A 20905-nucleotide genomic window follows, 5' to 3' on the forward strand; every position below is an offset into this window, starting at 1 on the left:
CACTGGGTAACACTGAATATTTAGGGCGCTAAGAAATCAAAACCCAGAAGTTGTCAGTCCCGAGGCACCTGCTACGTACATGTCCTGAATGTGTGGGAGACAGAAGCCTGTGAGGGTGTAATTCATGTGACAGGGAGAAAAGATAAATGTGATACGCTAATCTCTTCCCTCCATAGGGGAGGAAATGATTATAAACAGGAAGTAGAATTATCAGGGGATGTTTGTGGATATGTAAGAGAGACTCTCCAGGCCATTTCCTTCCTTGGAGAAGAGAAAAATAAAGCAAAAATAATAAGAATAATAATAAGATATGTGAAAGGATACAATAAGAGATGACATAATAGAAAAAATTTGCCTCACTATTATAGGCTAAGCATTTGACACACAGGAAGGGAAATGATCACTGCTACTTTTATGAATGACTCAACTAAGATTTATTTTTAAATAAATGGAGAAAGAGTAAGGGCCGTCCAGACTGCAAAAATTACAAAGTCCAATGGCAATGCCAAAGTTTGCTGAAGATATATAGGTACAGGAAATTTGTTAAGTGGTGGGAATATACATTTGTAAATAGTTGTCTTAACAGGTAATTGGAGGTTGCTTTCACTAGAAAGCAGTGGCTACTTGTGGGCTTGCAGATGCCTGATGGGTAACCAAAAGCAGGATCAAAAACTTGGCATCTTGCATTCATTTTGCATTGTCTCCTGTATTACCTTAAACATTGAGTCGGATTTCTTTTCAACTCTGCACATAAACATTTAAGGACTATTTGTCTACAGCTGGTAATCTTTCCCTTTCAAGGCTGAAGACACCAAAGTAAGAAGAAGGAAGGTGTTTGCCACAGATTGTCACATGCTAGCTTTTACAATGTCCTGTTGCAGACTCCCCAGAAGTCTACAGTCATTGTCCTAACCCTGCCAGAAATAGCAGGGTCTCTTGGACAGAGTACCTCATTATGAGGCTTCCCACCAAAGAAAGAGCAATTATCCCATGACAAGAATTAAGTCTGTCTCCTCTAAGTGGGAGCAGTCATCTCACAATGGGAACCAGATTGCCCTCTGAAGTAATACGCTATCTCTGGAGCCAGTCTGTAGAACTGGACTTGAGATAATGATCAAGCAGACCACTGTTGGATCAAGACTGATTAATGAAGGATACCTCTTGAACCCAACCCCAACTATTCCTCCCTTTAATCCTGAAGCTCATGTTAGTACCTCTGAGGACGGTGCTGAAGGCTTGGTCCTCCTGTCTTTCCTGTACGACGATATGGTTCAGAGTTCTTCTCCTGCCTTTCACTTATATTTTTTGTTTGATTTAGGGCTAGTGGTTGGACCTACTTCATTAGGACCCCCAGAGTTGGTTCTCTGGCCTACGATCTGGTTATGGTTCTATTCATGAGCTATATAATATTAGGTGATGTTACTTCTCTAGACCTTTATTATTATAAGATGAATAATGATACTTTTATAGAGACGTTTTAAGAATTGAATTGAAAATAAACTGTTAATTATTGGACAGAAACATACAGTGACTGAATGGAAATTAGAATACTGTGATGCTATCTACAACATGTATGAGGTGGGTACATCCATAGTGATAAGCATTTTGTATAAATGATTGACTGGAGCCCATCTTTGTTGTGTCACTGGAACATTCTGAAAGTCACATGTACCTCAGAATGGGCAGCACAGCAGTCTTCATTGGCACCCATCTGTGCCTTTTGGACAGTGTGCCTTTTCTGTTAGTGTTCTGGTGAGTTGCCATCCTTGGGGGAAATGAGGCAGCTCAGACATGAACACATTAGCCCTCTTATGCACCTAATAAGAGCTCTGATAACTAGACTTCAATCTGTTCTTCCCTGTACAGTAATTCTCATTTTTCTACCCTGTCATCAGATAACATTAATGTCTCAGTGAAAAACAATTTTCTTTCCAAATCGTCTTTCAGGTAGCTGAAAGTAAGTATTAGGCCACTTACTTGTCTGATTTTCCTAACCAGAGATAATAAGCTCATAAGGAAAATAAAATTTGGTAATTATACATATCAAATGTCTAGCATGTTCTCTGGAAAGGTAAATTATATGTTACGCAAACATACAATAGGCCGGATTTCTCAATTACTGTGTAATGAATGTGCTGAGAGCAAGATAGAAGAGTTTGAAATTGTAATTATAATATTCCAACATATGACATTCTGCTGTCTTTAATTGAACCCCTCCAAATAAGCTTAAATCTTCTACTGTCCCCACCCCTATATTATGTGACAAGTATATCATAATCAGTTCTTTTTCGTAGAAAGTCTAGAAACCCCTGCATTGAGTGTCAGAACAGTCTTTCAATGAATCATTAATTCTATTTCGGTGATCACAAGATTTGATTTATGGTCACCCATAAACCATATTTATATAATTAATGCTAGTAATATACATAGTTTTTGTTGTTGAGAACCATGTATTCAGTGATGGCATGAGATGATCGCCATCCTTACCTGATACTAAGAAATCTTCCTAAAGATTAGATGGAAAATCAGGAGTGTACCTCGTAAACAAATGTTTAAAGTGAAGAAAATTAAGCTTATAAGAGACGATACATACACAAAACAATCTTAAGCCTTTCAGCAAATATAAATCAAAGCACATTAAATGTTTCGGCTTTGCAAATCAAGTCAGCATCAAGTTGGACTCTGTGGTTGATTATCCTTTTCCAAACTGTTCAGATGCACCATCAATCACATTTGAAAATCCTGGATTAAAGTCAGAACATGAGCAGATTAGAATCTAGCTATGAGAAGAAGAAATGTGTATTTTGATTTATTTTATTAGGGTTGCTTTCTGAAGACATTAAAGATTGCAACAATGTTCTCTTGCAATAACACAATGAGGTCATTTTGTATAAGTGGCACTAATGTCCATATTTAACAGAAAATGTATACAATGATGGAGACCAAAACATAAAATCTGCAAGTTAATATGCTTCTGGCCCCTCTAAGGGTTACCCACTTCTGCCAAAAGTTGAAACTTCCCTCAAACAAGGAAAATACATTGATAATAGCATCCTGAGAATTAAATGATAAATGTCCATTATATATTTTTGATGTTTCACTATCATGATCTTGTGAATAGTTATTTCTTGTGATTTTGGACTATTACAGATAACAGTCCCCCCCCCATAAGGCAAATAACTATGAAATTAAAGGTAGTAACTATGATCACATTTTTATTTCACTTTTTTCTTTTCTGTGCTTTTTATATTGCTCCCAATATTTTCTCCTCTTCCTCCTCTTCCTCTTGTAGGTACTGGGGATTGAATCCAGGGCCTCCCACATTCTAGACAAGCATTCTACCATTGAGCTACATCCCCAGCCCCTTTCAATTTATTAATACAAATATATCTTGCCATTTTAATATGTCATTTTATAATCTGCTGATACTAGGATCAGATCTAAAACCCAGAAAAAGCAGGAACAAGTATTTTAAATGATATTAAAGTGTACTGATCTTTTGGAAAGTCTCAGTTTGGTAACCTAAATATATTTTTTAGCATCTCTCTTATTAAATGACTTTCCTTAATGGGTGCAAAGACTATCATTGATATGGGAGTAAATGGATAATTGTATAAAATGTAGACCAATACTAATAGTTATAAATGATAGCCTTTGAACTCTAACCATTATGACATGCCAGACTGAAATAATTATTTGACAAGGATGATCTCATTTCACTCTCGTGCTCTGACAACCTCATGAGGAAGGAACTATTATGAACTGTTGTAGAAATCGAAAAAAAAAAAAAAGATGAATGTAAGGGAAAGGATGGTAACTCAGTCAACACAGCACACCTGCTATCAGGATTCAGGCATAAGTGTCCACCTCCAGGAATTGTGTTTGGCCCTGTGACAAGGCCAGGTGCCTGTGGGCATGAGTAGAGGACTCACAGTCTGTAGAAATGCCTCATGATGTTTCCTCAACCATCTTCTGATCTCACCCACAGCACTGGGGACCAGTAAGACAGCATGTTGCCCTGGCAGGATGGGCAAGGATGCAATAGGAGGAAGATGTTCTTCCTTATTCATAACAATTAGACTACCAAAGGCGGAGATGTGTAGTACCAATGTGTGGTATTCTAAGTAGAAATGTTTAAAAATCTTCAGAAACCATCTAAAATTTGTGACAAGTATTTTTTTCCCTTCCCTCTGAGGGCCATTTGTACTCACATTCTGGTATGTTAATAATTCACTGGAGTTGCTGGCATAAACAAAGGCAATTGATGTTACAGGCTAACACTTTCATTCATAAGAATATTAAATTATTTTAGGCAAAGTGGCTGTGTCAAACTGAATAGAAATAAAGGGAAAGTGGTAATTAGACTATGTTAAAATATAACCTCCAAGGATATTAAGTATGCAAGAGCTCATCCATGAAAAATTAGACTGCAAGAGGTTACACTATGTATTGGCTTATTTTGTAAGATATCAAATTACCTCTCATGAATAAATATGACTAATAATGGTAACTCTGTAATTTAATGCTATGATATTAAAGAATATTTTTGACCAACAAAAACTAGTTATACATTTCCTTTTTTCATTACCAAATCCTGATTATACAGCATGAAATGAACAATTTCTTTAGATTATACCAAATTTTTATTTTATACTTTAAACATCGCCAACAAAATATTTTAATAAATGCCAGTTATATACATATTGAGACTGAAAGTTTAAAAGGAAACAGTCATGTGAACTGTTTACCTCATTGGAATCATATTAAATATACAACAGAAATTTTTTTTCTGGACTAACTAGTAGTTGGTGAAAATATTTTCCCATTTAGCTTCAAAGGTCAAAATTATGTCTCGGCTTCAGTAATTTGAGTATTTGTAGTATTGGGGATGAATTGTGGGGAAAAGACCACTACAACATGCCACATTGGTAACTCTACAGAGAGTATTTCTTCTTTCCCACAGGTACGGAACTGTGTAGCTCCTTCACACACATGATGTTATTTTCTCTCAAACCATCCTGAGTTACTAGTCACTTAGACACTGAGTTTTACATGAGAAACGGTGTTTCAATAAGGGCGGATACCTTGCCCAAGTTACCTGGGAAGTGAACTGCAAACCTGAGATTCAGACTGAAAGCTGTATCCACCTTACCACACCAACCCAGCAGCACTCTACTCAACCTGTATACTAACCTATCTGACTTTCTGGATTTAGTTCAATGATTTCCCTTCCTCCTGTGCATCCAGTGCAGTGTCTCGATAGATACTCTATTATTGTGCTGGGGGCTCCTTATACTTCATCCCATGCACATGTTTGTTTCTTGGGCTCCTTGCTAAAAAGCTCTAAAATTCATCTATTTATCCTTGTTTCAAGCATAGCTGTTGTCCTAATTTTTTTCCTAGATTAATGCCATAGGTTCCTTATTGGTGTGTGTGTGTGTGTGTGTGTGTTTTTCCCAGCCCTCTGGACCATCTCAAGTCTTTTCACTTTATCCTGCCTCTCCTTATCCACATCTGCATAAACCCGTTAAATAATTTTTTTTGCTATTGCTCTGGGGGTGGGGGTGGGGCTGCTCTTAAGAAACCCTACCAGGCCATAACAAACTTGGTTCTGTCTACACTGCAAGACCTTGTTTCACATCAGTTTGTCCCTCATTCTGTGCACTTTGCCATGACTGACTTCATATGCATCGTGGTTTGGATGCTTAGGTTCTGAAATTAGTCTTGAGTGTGAATCAGAGTTTCACTTATCTGGTGTGTGGGTTTGTTGCCTAAGATAATTGAACTTCCTGATGATTGCATTTTGTAATTTTTAAGCTAGGGCTAGTTATAGAAACCAACCCATAAGGTTGTTATGAGAATTAAATGAAATACTATTAATATTTGCCCCAGTCTGGCTGGGCACAAATCACGAGCCACTTGAAGATTCAAGCAGGAATGAACTTTATTTTTTGAACCCACGCCATGCGCCCCACTCACGAACTCTCCAGGAACTCCCCTAGAGCTCCACTGGAACTTTGGGCATTTTGCAAGCACTCAACCGGAACTCAACCTGCAAACTCCACCCATGTGAACTCTCTAGGAACTCCGCTAGAGCCCAACCGGAACTCAACCAACCCACGCGAACTCTCTAGGAACTCCGGGAGAGCTCAAAAATAGCAGACACCAGGAACAGTTCCTTCTGGCAAAATGCCAGGCACCATCTTGACATGGCCGTGGCTCTCAACATATATTCATTCGTCATCTCTTGTTTTGAAACTCGCCACTCTCTTATTGAATATCAGCACTTGTTGGTAACCCCAATAACTTAGCTATTCTAAAAAAAAAAGATTCAGTATAAATCTGAAATATTCTTACTATACTAAACTGCGTTAGCTGTGTGATCTGAGAAAATACTGCACCTGTTGCTTTAGTTTCAATTAAGACACCTCTGTTGAGTGAGTTTAATAGACAAAATGAGTTAAATAGGACAAGCCCTTGCTAACTCCCTATTTCATGGCTCTCAAATGCCATGTATCACCAGTTTCCTTTGAGCATGCTTGATCAATTTCAAGAATGTGTCCTAGTGATCCTCTTTAGCATTCTTATTTTATTTTGGTGTAAATCTAATAGCTACGTCTTGAAAATTACTGTGAATTTATTGAGATAATTATTTTTTTTTAATTTCACATCCTTATTTCTTAGTTGAAAATTCCTAAAGCCTTCTTAATTTATTTTTTTTCCTCTCTTCCAAAAGCTAGTACTTCTATTTTAAATCTTGGCTTTCTTCTTTATGCAAAAAAGCCAGGAGAGAAACTACAAGCCTTTAGTTTATGTTTTGTTTTTAAATAATGAAAGGTTAAATCTCAGGATAAACACTGATAAAATGTTAGTTCTTTGAAAATGTATCTGTACATTCAAAGCAATCCTAACCAGAATTTGTTCTTTGTCATCAACCTGCACATTTTACAGTTTATATGTCAAGGCAAAAAGGGACTCAGACCCAAAACATACCTGAAAACAACATGGAAGCCGGAAGGTCAACTAACTGACTTTAAGACTTCAGAAATACAGTATTTTATTGGCTAAATAATAAGCATATAAAACTGTAGAACTGAGTAGTCAATGCATAAGTTTCAGGACACAAACATTCAATTGAATTCGGACAAAGGTAGCCTTTCCATATAAACAAGCACATATTGCTTAATTTTATTTAGATGAAATTCTACAACTGGCAAATTTAATCTATGTTGGGAAAAATTAGAATAATTGTTCTTTTGGATCACAGGAGTAATGATTGACTTGGAAGGAACATGAGGACATTCTGGAATGATGTGAAGTTTCTGGGTTTTTGTTAACAATTTGAGTTACACAGGTTAATTTAGTGAGTGGATAATGAGCATTGTATATTTTATTGAATTTAAAGTTTACAACAAATAAAAATGACCTTAAATTGAAAACAAAACAGTGTATTTTAAACTCCGTGCAAAATCATCTAAGATGGGAATTTTAAATAAAAATAATATTCCTAAACACAAAGGCAAAATTCACAATGACCTTTTTTGAATGGAGAAATGGATCACTTCTTACTTAGGAAACATTATTGATATCTCTGACTTTTTTTGATAGAAATTTCATATAAAGAATGGAATGTGGAGAAACTGAAGAAGGTCCATAGAATATCAACAAAAAGATTAAAGGGATAGAAAATAGTCCTAGTGATGAAAGATAAAAGGAGCTTGGGTTATTTTGTGTAATTTTCAGAACAGAAGTTGGGAGATTGCTTAACAGATATCTTCCCCATTTATAAAGGAAATGCATTGTGTTCTTGGAGACCCATGGAACTAATGGGAATTTTGAGTTCATCTCCCTCAGACTCCTTTTTTTTTTTTTTAACTTCAATTTTTATTTTTTTAGTTGTTGATAGACCTTTTTACTTATTTATTTATTTATATGTGGTGCTGAGAAACAAACTCAGTGCCTCATACAAGCTAGGCAGGTGTGCTACCCCTGAGTCCTAGCCCCAGCCCCAAGCCTTTTCTTTTCTTTTTTTTTTTTTTTAACTGGACAACTTTGATGCCCAGGGAACAGATGTGACTTATTGAAAATCTTGCAGCTCATTAATGGTTGTGCTTGAGTACAGGGATTAGTTTGGCTGGAATGCTTGATATCAAGCTGAAAGTGCATACTGTGTCTATAAAGGTGAGAACTCAATGTGTATGTCTGGAAAATGTTAAATTAACATAGAAATATGAAAATCTACTTGAGGAATATTTTCCTCCCAATGCTTCATTCATATACCTGAATTCACAAAGTCCTCTGTTTGTGTCTCTCCCTCTCTATCTTGTCTCTAAACAGAGAATTCAAAGTTCTTAAAAACTTACCTCCATTTCTAAGGCAAGGCCCCTCATAGGAGCAAGTGGGTCAATCATACTCCACCTGTTCAACTATTTTTATTCAGTTAATCTTGGCCTAAGCCAACTGCTACTTCCATGGTTTACCCTGGGCATATTGGTTGGTTTTAGTTGGGTTGTGGTTTAATCACAAGGAAAGTCAATCTTCGAATCTTAGATGGTGATCTCGTTTTGGACACTGTGGGACACAAACATGAAATTTAGGGTTTCTGTAGCCTTTTTCTACATGGGATGGGCACATGCAAAGAGGGTCGGCTGAGGACTAACAGCCACTTGGTCATGAGGGCAGCCTCTATGAACACTCAGCTGACAAAACAGGAGTGCATCCCAGAGAATTCCCTAAGTAAATAAGGTAAATAAAGCACAGCTGTGACCACATCATGCTTAAACTCACTCTGGCTACTTAAGTTCCATGATCCACTGTAAGTGTGACTGTCCTTCATTGAGTTTTCTAAATATTTTCATCCAGGGGCATTCAAGGTCATATTAGGTGAAGAAATATTTTTTTCTGAACAGTAACTTACTAGGAGCAATCTATTTTAAACAACTTAATTACTAAAATAGACAACTAATATTTATTGTAAAATGCTAAGCACTCCACATACATTGTTGCATTTAATTCTATCCTCCTCCTGAGGTGTGCCATACTATTACCTCAATTTCACAGGTAAGAGAACTATGGTGAAAAAGATACTTAGTATGGCATTTACCTAAGTTCACAGGCAAAATGTGGCAGCATTAGAATTTGGTCTGGATCTGTTTGATCCTAAGGCCATGGCTGACCACCTCCATTTCATACACTCATTGACCAGAAGTACATAATTATTTATTGACTTACTGATATTTGTGAGAGGCATAAGGCAGGATTAAGGTTCTCAAGTTCCACCTAAGTCTTACGTTCTACAAGTTTCAGCCTGGCATTGTGGCACATGGCTCTTATCCCAGCAACTTGGGAAGCAGAAGCATGACAAGTTCAAGGTCAGCCTCAGGAACTTAGTGAGGTCTGCAACTTAGACCCTGTCTCAAAAAATAAACGAATAAACTAAATAAAAATAAAAAGGGCTGAGGATGCTTCTCACTGATAGCATGCTTCTGAGTTTAGTCACCAGAACCCCTGCCCCCCCCCCAAAAAAAATTCTACTAAGCAACTTCTACCAAAACAACTTCACTATGTACAAAGAGAGAAAAAAGGAGGAGGCAGTAAATAAATCAATAAACCATTGGTCTTCCTTTCATATTAAAGAGATTATTCTTTCCTTTAGTGGAGACACATTGTCCACCCATGCTCAGGCTGTTCCTCATGTCCCGTGCTTATGTGCACCCCCGTCTGTTGGCATCTCTCAACCACTAGACATGCCCTCCAGTTGGGAAGCAGAGAGTAGAATGGTTGTTACCACCAAATTGACTTTTTAGATTTCATGTATAAATATCATCATAACAAAGTTATTAATAATAATATTACTGACCTCTCAATCTTATAATGGGTGGATATAAGGCCTTCAGGGTGGTTTCTGGCCCATGCAAAAAGGTATGTGCTAAATATTATGAAGATTAGGTTATTCTAGTTGATACAGCTTTTTCTCTTGTGGTTAGCAATGGTCATAATTGTCCTCAAGTTTTCCTGGAGAAAATACTGGCACATTGGACTTAATTGGGTAAAAAACACTAATGTTGATGTTAACCGAGGAATGGTCAGTACATTTGTGAAGTTCTAAAGAAATATTCAGTTGTTTTAAACTGAACAAGTATAGTAACATCTTGAAAGAAGTTATATCAGCCCAGAAGGAAGGATTGCATGAAAGGAGCTAGTTTTTCAGTGTTTTGCTGTGATCCAACATCTTTCTATTTATACACCTCTCTACATGTGTATACATGCATACACATACATGTGTGCAAACATCTGTATACACACACAAAATGCCTTCAGGTCAATATGAAAAGCAAAATCACTTTTCATGCCTCCATCCTGGCCCCTCAGTCCTCTGCAGACCTTCCAGGAGGTCAAAAAGCAGTGTATGTACCGTCAAAGAGGAGAGTTAACACTTAGCTACATGTTTGGTAAGGCTTGATGCTTTTTAAAATCTAAAGGGTAAGTGATTGAAGTTTCCTCTAAAATCACTTTTGGCTTTGAAGATGATTACTTGTATAAATTATTTTTAATGAAGCAGGGCGGGAAGAGTACATGGGGACAACTAATGCAGACTTTTTTTCATACCAATTTTCTATCTCAAAGTAGAATTTAAGTTCTAAGGCCTTCAGTGTTAATGAGTATTTATTCCTCTTTTTCCGTTTAAAAAAAGATGAGCATTTTTAGTATGATTCAAGTTGATGACAATCTCCCTTTCATAATTACAATGTATAGCTTTATAAAAGTGTGTACCAAACAATGTTTCTTGTAGAGTGTGTGCATTTTCTTTTTCAGGAGGGAGGTGGAAGGAAGAAATAGATTTGTTTGTAAGGGAGAATTTTCACTTCTGAGTATCTTTCCATTGCCAGGTAGGTGACAGATATATTATGTGAATGACGTTTAGATCTGGGAATCTCAGACTCCTCATCTGCCAGATGTGGATAGTCATCCCTACTTGACAGGGTATTTGTGAGCACCAAATAGGATAAGATCACAATAGGAAAGATAAATCTTAGCAAGATCCAAATCTAAATAATATTTGATATGCTGCTTATAATTTCTCCCAAATTATGTAGCGGTTGAGTTTAGCCACTGAGGAAGAATGGGCTTTGTTTAATCTCTGCTTTGGCTACATAAGCTCACTATTTTCAGAGTAAAGTGCTACAAATTATAAGTGGTATAAATTTTGTCCCTATTCTTAAGAAGCCAATGTAGCAAAATGCTGAGCACAGTGTGTGACCCATCCTGAGGTCACAATAAATGCTATCTAATATGGTGGTTGATGTTGTTGCTGTTGTTGATCAATTCAGGTGAAGAGAGTAAGTTTTGAATCTCTGTTCTTTCCATGTCGGTTCTCAGGGACCCTGAGTCTCCACCAAGCATAAGACCTGAATGAAATGCAAAAGTAGCATGGTAGGTTAAATCTTGCTTATTAACCCAAACTGAATTCCCGAAAAGACTGAAGTAAAAAATCACAAATGTGAGGAAAATAAGTCATTCAGTTTGACATCCTGTATAAAATGATATCTCTAAAATCAATATCTGGATAAAATGTTTCTCATAGGTAATCTGATTTGGCCATGGGGTTTGCTAACATGTTCTAGATAATTTGTTACTAAAATAAGAAGGAATCAAACATTTGGGTCCCTCAGGATAGTTCTAGCTTTTATATCTTAAATATCAGCTAACAAGGTTCAAACTCTCTATAATTGTATTTCAATCTCACAAACATGGTGAAAAGCATAAAAGTCAGCACCAAGTGGCACAGAGTGCATGTAAACCTACATCTGTCTGATTCAAGCATCTGCATTTTCACTATGCTTGAAAATCCAGGACTCCTGACTTTAAAGCCTACATAGAGTAATGGAGAGGACCATGGATTTTGAAGTCATTTAGATATGGGCTTGTGTCTTTTTCTGGGCTCCTGGCTGTGTGATCTTGAATTAGTTATTTAACCTGATTGTCTTCATCTGTAAGACTAGGATAATGGCTCCAATATCACAGGCTGTTTCAAGGATTAAATTCAATCATGGGTGTCAAGTCCTTTCTACACAATAGGTATCAATAAATGGTGGCTTTTATCCTTCCTAAGCCTTGGCTATAATAAGATCAAATATGGCTTGGTAAGTAATTAAGGTTTATGCTGAAGTTTTCACCACTGACATTCTAAGTCATTGGAAAAAGAAAAAAAATATACATAGTAAAAGTATGTATTATGTCAGCTTATTATTTCCCCAAAGGTGGGGTCAACTTTTAAGTCACATGGTCAATAATTTGAATGAAGTTAATGGAATCCTGATATTGATTACTCATTGTTATATTTTATCATTTCTGACAAAGGTGATTCCTTGGATAGGCTTGGTAATTTATCTTTAAAACCTGACAAACATTCTCTTGAGACAAATCCATTCCATTTACACCAGCCCATTGCAAGAGCTAATCATTCGTTGTCATTTTTCCTAATGAAAAATCAAAACACAACCTATCAAAGTTACCAGGAAAATGTGATTTTATAAATGAAAGGTTTTTAATTCCCTGATGTCCTGAAGGTGATTTGTAATGACTGCATTGTTCTGGAAATACTTTGTTTACTTGCCTGTTGTGTTCAATTTTTCCAATCAAAATTATAAGAACCAATCATATTAGAATGTATGAAGTGCCCACGGCTGTCAATATGGCACAAAAGCTTTAGTTCATTTATTATGTAAAATCACCATGTCATTAAACACTCTTTCTTCACACGTGGATGTCATTGTGTTGGCACCCTATTGTTCAATTTTCAGTATAAACTCTTAGAATATTACGTTTTGTAAAAAAAATATATATATATATATATATATTAGTTGTTGATAGACCTTTATTTTATTTATTTATACGTGGTGCTGAGAATCGAACCCAGTGCCTCACACATGCCAGGCAAGTATGCTACTGCAGAGCCACAGCCCCAGCCCAGAATATTATATTTTAAATAGAATAGATTGTCACATCTTTGGTAATTTTCAGGGATTTTTCCCCCACATACATTTAAAGTCTTATAACCGTGCAAATAGGCTAAGAAAATACTATAAACTGGGTATCTTATACACAACATATACTTACTTCTCAAGGCTACTAAGGTCAGGAATTCTGAGATCAAGGTGCTTCCGGTAGGTTCAGTGTCTGGTGAGGGTTAGTTTTCTGGCTCAGTGGTGGTGTCTTCTTGCCGCATCTGTGCACAGTGCACTGACCAGGAAGCTCCCTATAAGAACAGTCGTCCCCTTCATGAGGTTCTACCCTTATGATCTAATCATACGCCAAAGGTCTTGTCTTCTAACGCGTTCACATTAGTGATTAGGTCTTGAACATGTAAATTTAAGGGGGACACAGTCATTCAGATTTTAGCATTTGCCATAATTTATCTGTCTCAAAATCATACAGGGAAACATATGGCAGTTATTTTATCTATGGGGAGAGACTGTGATTAGTACAAACAACAACAACAACAAAACAGAATTAATACAGTAAAATCTCTAGCACAAGTTTGTTTTGTTTTTGATGTATTATGTTCAATGCAATTTCTGCTTAAATATCATTACAAATTGATCCTAAATTCATTCCTTTACCTTTGTGTATGTATTCAGGTGAAATAATGGACCACAAAATAACAAATTAAAAATAAAAGAAAAAAAATCACATCTCATAGTAAAAAGTTTGGTGTTGGAATTAAAGTATGTTTTTCCATCATCCTGCCCTGCCATGCTGTAGAAATCACTATATTCCTCAGGCTAGTTCCCCCTAACTGTCAAAAGATGGCTAGCTGATATGTCAACAAAAGCTTACTTCATTGGAACAGCCAGTCTTTTTTTTTTTTGGAGGGGTGGGTACCGGAGATTGAACTCAAGGGCACTCAACCACTGAGCCATATCCCCAACCGTATTTGGTAATTTATGTAGAGACAGGGTCTCACTGAGTTGCTTAGTGCCTTGCTGTTGCTGAGGCTGCTTTGGATTGGCAGTCCTTCAGGGCCACTGGTATTACAGGTGTGCACCGCCATGCCCAAGGTACAGCCAGTCTTAAAGCAGACTACTCAGAGATTACTATAAACAGCATCAACACATTCATTCCTCACTGAAATTTTAAATCCAGTCAGTCTTGAGAGTATTTATTAAATAGTTCCTCCTGGAAGCAGATTTTAAAATGATATAACTTGATTTCTTAAACCAATAAAAATCTAAGAGCCTAAGACTTAAAAAAAAGTATTTATATCATTAAAACAGATTAAATAAATGGCTGAGCTATCTGAATATATTTTAGAAGTCATTCCATCTGCTTTGCTGACATTCTACCCAAGTTTTGTGGGTGATCTGAGTTCTGAGTCATCTCTGACATCTTTGTGTAACTTGATAACCCTCTCCTTCCTTCCTCACCTTCCCTCCCTCTCTTCCTCTATACACTTTCTTTCTTTCTCTTATCTGGAGACAATAGGAAGAAGTCATTTGTTTTATTTTACCTCTAAGTCAAGGAAAAAGAGTTCTATTTTTCTTACTTGTTCTATGTCTCAGAGTACCTTGGCTGGTAATTTCCTAGAGGGTGGTTTTTAGGGGTTTCCCAAGGATAAGATGGAAGCTGTTATCTGTTGGTTGATTGCCAGCAAAAATATTTTAATGGGTTATGTCCTTTATTATATATCTTCCACTTGTTTTTGTGTCTGATACATTAGAAGTAAAATACATGCTGACACTCATTAGCAGGTGAAAACATGACTTCTCATCTGATATTACATTCTTCCTTTTCAAGGAAAATATTATTTATCAAATTTCATGGAAATAGCAACTTTCAATGCTATGTAGCATGAACATTAGGTACAGGCGTGAATTCAGACTTGAGCAAGAGTAGGAATTTATATGAGTCATTTTTTTTAGATCATCTTACAGTTTTTAAATCTTTGTTCCATGTATTTTACTTTCTCTTCATCAATATATTGAGAAATAAATTAGGGAAGATATTAATATTTCCATATTACAACATAGAAATATCAATGACTACAGATGTTAGGTGATTTGTCCAAGAGCAGAAATATTGGAATTGCAAATGGACTCTGATTTTTTTAAGGTATCTGTACAACACTAAAGGTCATCAGAAAAGACATGAAGAACAGTACAAGAAAGTCTAATAGTTGCTGTGATGTATGCTCAGATTACGCTTCAGATATGAAGCGCACATTCTCCCAACTACCTGGGGTGTTGTCAACTGACAGTTGAAATTTTCCTGGGCATTTGTACTCAGACAAAAAGAGTCATCTTTACCAGCATCTGTCTCCATTCCCTAGGGACACTCCATGTTGACTGATTGGCCAATCTGAGGGTAAACATGCCTGGTTCCTTTGCCTTAAGGCATGAGAGCTCTGAAAGTGTATCCCAAATTGAGAGTTCCCCATAAAAATCATCTGATACCTTTCTTGTGAATGCTTTGATATTAAATTGTTCTGGTCTTCTGTCTTATCATACTTCTATTACTTCTAATAAATTTTATGACGAGGAAAAACATGTTCTACTTAATGATATCACATGTATCTTAAACTTCATGGTACATTTGATTAATAGAAATACTGTATAGAATAACCATTCTGGTTAGTATTCAGCACGGGGAGATTTTTCAAGTGGCTTTGGGTTTTGTTTTTCCATTTTGTCACTTGAGAAATTGCCGAGTCACTAAGGAAAAAGCATTTGGTTCTAATTCAATTTTTAGGTCGTTAAATATCATAAATGCCAAATTGCTGATCCTCATCTCAAAACCCATGCTTTGAACACTGAGTAGGCTAATGGTCTGCTTCATTCATTTCTCTACCAGATTGTCCCCTTTACCTTTTCATTTCTTTATAAAGCAACATTTCTTCTAGGTGAGCAGCCCTGTGAAGGCAGGCAGGAAGAGAGGCCTCATCTATTAAGGTGACACAGTTAATCGCCTTTGAAAATACTCATTTGTGACTGAAGTGAAGCATTTCCAGACCAGAAATGACACTTGGATATTATAGTGCTAGTAACACTTCGATCCAGAAATGCAGAGACTTTAGCCAAGGATGCTATAATCCATCTGAAAATAAATTATTTGACATCCAGATTGGATAACATCTGATCAAACATTGACAGTTTTAGGACATATATAATCACAAATAATGCTTCATAAAGCTTAAAGCTTTATGAAGTGCAAAATATAGGAATAACCAAGTTGTAAGAAGTAGGGGAGGGGTGTGATTTGGTTCATTTTGATATCAAATTGTATAGATGGAAATATTAGTATTGTATTGCTGCTGTTTTCATGCTCATGGGAAGATATTTAATTAGATAATTCCCATCCACCCACAACTGAATGATTAGTACTATGAGAATCTTGAAAGCATTGTGATAGAATACCAAAGACATGGCCCAAGATGGGCACAGTGGAGCACACTTGTGATTCTAGCATCTCTGAAGGCTGAGACGGGAGGATCACAGGTTCAAAGCCAGTCTTAGCAACTTAGCAAGGCTATAAACCACTTAGTAGTAACACACTGTCTCAAAATAAAAAGGGATGGGTATGTGCTCAGTAGTTAAGCATCCTTGGGTTCAATCCCCAATATCAAGAAGGATTAAAAAAAAAGCCCAATTGAAAAGTTCTTGAAATGCTTCCTAAATAATATGGGCTCTGGGATGGATGAGGAGGTTCAAATAGCCTTTCAAGAGGAGAAGTGATGGTGTGGGAGCATTTTACTGTGAGAATTTGCAAAGAAACCAATAGAAATTAAACCATAGAATATTTTTATTAATTTAAGAAGTGAAATGTAGGGTATGAGTCTAGGATACAAAATAAGGTTGGATCTTAAAAGTCAGGTGTATCCCCATTTTTTAACTGTAAATGATGGGATCATACAGTTTGAAAAAGTGAGCAGAACGATTGCCAATGAAATTCTTTGTTCCAAATCATATTGGCAAACTCTGATCATTGATGCTCCAAAATTAGAAAATTATGAGGAAGTTTGGGATAAACAAAAGGAAATACTCCTTACTTTTAACAGAAGAAACTGAGTTCCAGCAAAAGAGAATAGTAGTTGGTTCTAGTTCATCATGGTGAGACTTTAGAAACTATGTGGTTAAAACTGGAATCTCAAAAGTCGGGCATAGGATTATTCCCATGCAAATGAGATCTTGCTCATGTCCTTTTCAAATGTGTTATGGACATGTAAACTCAATGCAAGGTGATCATTCTCTTATCTGAAATAAGATGACATGTAGTAAGTTGCCAAGTGTTTTTAAAGCGTTGACTTCTTGAAAGAACCAAGAAGCATTTATGCTATAATTCTTCACTTCAGAATGTAAAATACCTTACAGGAAGCCCACTGGACTTTACAAGAGACAAGTTCTGTTGTGGTTGGTAGCTAAACTAACAATGATAGATAATAAAATACCTTCTGCCTTGCTTTCCTAAAAATGGAGTGGTGTCTAGACCAATACTAACTCCCTGTGTGAGGATGAAAGGATGAAACATGGTGATAGATGTGAGACGACACACTTCCTGGGGTTCTGTGGGACTCTAAGTGACTCTAGTTCACTATAACCAATTATATATTCTATGAAGATCTAGAACAAAGGGGCTGGAGGCTCCAACAGAAAGAAGTTATACAGAGAGGCGGATTGGAAATGCAATGCAGGCTTGTATGCGTGTATTGAAATATTACACTGTATACCATTAATATGTACAATTATTACACGATAATCAGAATTTTAAAAAACAACAACAAAATAAATAAAACTCAGTATCTATTTCAGTGTTTTTCAGTGGGGGTGTGTGCCCTATTGGGTTGTGAGTGAAAAATGCCTGTGTAAGTTATTGTCTTATATTCAGCTCCAAATTCACTCTGCTTTGCTTTATTATCTCAGCTACACCAACTAAACAGTTCTCCCTTGCCAGGTGGTGCAGTGTTGGGCTTTGTCAATAGAGGACACTGGAGAGAAGTGGGAAGGTATGGCAGAGAAAAGGTCTTGTCTTCCTGGCTGCAATGTACTTTGCTTCCTCTGTGTTTGGGATGCTCAGTGGCACTCACTCTTCAACAGGTTTCTTGGGCATGCTGGCAGTCAGCTTCTCTTGGACCAGCTCCAGTATACTAACTTCAACGGGTGGCTCATGGTGGATAAGCTGCCCCAAGTCAGGCCAATGAAGCTTTCAGCAGCCCAGAGACATGTATCCAAAACCAGAATCTTGGCCTTGGGAGCCACAGCTCTTGGACTTGCTCAGCTCCCTCTCTGAATACTCTCCTTCATAAAAGTAGTGGCTTCTACCTACAGATGCAGTCTGCTTTGAAACCATTTTTGTCCTTTTTAACCACTTGAACTGGTCAGCACTTCGTTATATTAATCTTTTCCTAGTCTAGTATTTCTTCCGACTAGACTTGAACACAAAGTATTTAATATTTTGAGTGAAGTTTGCGTATTAAACTGTGATTAGACTCAAACTTGTAATTTCTTGGGATCCAACATGGCGGCCGGCAAGGAAGCAGCACTTTCAGTATCTCCACATTAACCGGATCAGAAACACCCATTAAAACAGCTACATTCTACCTACTGAGGAACTTCTAGCAAAATTCCGCTGAAAGGAGACCTGCCAGGAATTAGTAAGTTATATTAGAGGTGACAGTTGGCCCCAGACAAGTGAATCTTGGCCGGCCACGTGGGCGCAGAGGTCCAATCCCGCAGCCACCGCCCAACCGGCTCTACAAGCGGCCCCCGGCGGCCCGGGGCAGCGAGAAGGGCCCCCGCCATCCTGGCTCTCCTGGCAGCCCCGCTCCCTCTGTGATCGGCCACCCCGCCCGCCCGGCTCTTAGCCACGAGGCTGCTGCCTACCGGGTTCTACAAGCGCCCCCGGCGGCCGGCGCAGCGAGAAGGGTCCCCGCCTGGCCTGGCAAACGGCCTGCGCCCTCCTGGCTCTGCTAACGGCCCCGCCCACCCGGCAAACGGCCCCCCTGCCCTCCTGGCTCTGTTGGTGGCTCCGCCCCCGGCCAGCGCAGGCTCGGCTCTGCAGGCGGTCCCCGGCGGCCCGCGCAGCGAGAAGGGTCCCCCGCCTGGCCTGGCAGATGGCCTGTGCCCTCCCGGCTCTGCTAACGCCCCGCCCGCACGGCTAACAGCCCCCTGCCCGACTGGCTCTGCAAACGGCCCCGCCCACCTGGCAAACAGGCCTGCGGCCAGCGCCCCAGGCTCTGCAGGCGGCCCCCAGCGGCCCTGCACAGTGAGAAGGGTCCCCGCCCGGCAGACCGCCTGTGCCCTCCCAGCTCTGCTAACGGCCCCGCCCCCACTGCGAACGGCCCCGCCCACCCGGCAAACGGCTCCCCCCCCTGAGATGACATGAAGGAAATCTAACCAAGCCTTTATGAAATAGCGAACTGGGAACTAAAACCAGAGATTGGGTCAGACCAGAGACAAGCCAGTTCCACCCCTCCCTTCGGACACTCCAGCAAGGAGGCAGGGGCCCGCCATAGCAGAGAGGGGAAGTCACCAAAGTTCGGCCAAAGAGATTCCTTCCCAGCGGAATCTACTTTAGCAGGTGTGTGACTCCCACCCGCATCAGATACAAACAACCGGGAAACTTCAAAATCTCTCCGTGGGCGTGACTGTAAGGGCCAAAGGACTCTCGACCCCCAACTCCCAATACTGCCAGTGACGTGGGCGTGACTGTAGGGGCGGAGGGAAGCAGAGAAGACTCCCCACCCCCAACTCCCCCAACTGCCAACTGAGAGGGCGTGACAGTAGGGGCGGAGGGAAACAGAGGACACTCCAGACCCCCAACTCCTCCTACCGCCAGCGGAGTGGTCGTGATTGTAGGGGCTGAGGGAAGCAGATGGGATCCTCGACCCCCATTACCTCCCATTACCACCAGTGGCGACACCAATGGTCTTAGCCGCCAGACCCCGAAGGTGTGCCCACCAAAGGGGTCCAGAAAAATTAAACTATTGACTCCCAGAACACAGCTCCACAGCACTGGGGCTTAGATGAATGACAGAGAGAGTGCTCAGTTGTTAGGGAAATAGAGCACCCAGAGGGGCTGAAAGTATAACCAAATCCTTGGAGAACCTCCTCCGGTGCACAGCACCTGGCTGGCTGGCAGGAGGAAGGGGAGGAGGGGCTGTAGAAGTGAAATGGCTCTGGACCAACAGGATTGAGAGACTCCCAGGAGCCGCCTTACAGGGATTGCTGTCGACACATTGAGGGCAAATCTCAGCCTGGAGGGCACAGCTTTGCCTACGGGAAGAGAAGAAAATGGATCTCTAAGACCTAATTTTATTTCTTATTTTATTTTATTTTTTCTCTCCCGTTCCAAGTTTTATTGTTCTTTCCATTCTCCTCTATGCTATCTAACTCCCCCTCCTTCTTTCTTTTCAAGAGCACCTTCCTTCCCCTTCCCCCCAACTTTCATCCCAAGCATTACGTCCTCCATTTCGTGTAACTGTCTAAATGCAAACAGGTGAATGTTTCGAGGCCGTCTATAGTGCTCCTAAATACCTAGCTACTACCAACACCCTGATCCAATTGACGGTTAGCATCCCCCTTCAGTAGAGCAATCTTCTAAAGTATCCAAGACATACTAACCCTTATACCTTCATAGCACCTAACCTAAAGTCCTAAGAACAAAAAACAAATCACTATATGCATACAAAATCCAGAAGCCCTTTATAAATTGAATGAATCAGCTCTAAAGTACAATAAAGCCCAACATCTATAGGCATAATCTCCCACCACAAAGGAGAGACAACAGATATAAACAAAGCCAAAACAAATGTATAGGAGAAAGCAGGTACAAAGCAGTCAAACAGAGCTGGAAAGTAACGTGAACAACATGAAAAAACCAGGGAAAAAAGGAGTACAGATAATGCAGGACA

General features: G+C 39.0%; 1 long non-coding RNA gene across 1 annotated transcript; it reads right to left on the reverse strand.

Moving 5' to 3' along the window:
• Positions 1-7103: 7103 nt before the first annotated feature.
• LOC124086233 (uncharacterized) lies at positions 7104-19287 on the reverse strand. Its single transcript, XR_006849743.2, has 3 exons — positions 19195-19287; positions 13120-13258; positions 7104-11408 (listed from the first exon to the last, which is right to left on the reverse strand). It is a non-coding gene; the product is annotated as an uncharacterized LOC124086233 (long non-coding RNA).
• Between the last annotated feature and the right edge of the window lie 1618 nt (positions 19288-20905).

Source organism: Marmota monax, unplaced genomic scaffold (assembly GCF_021218885.2).
Source record: "Marmota monax isolate L192 unplaced genomic scaffold, Marmota_monax_Labrador192_F-V1.1 WCK01_AAM20220418_F8-fsc00024, whole genome shotgun sequence".
Lineage (NCBI taxonomy): Eukaryota > Metazoa > Chordata > Mammalia > Rodentia > Sciuridae > Marmota > Marmota monax.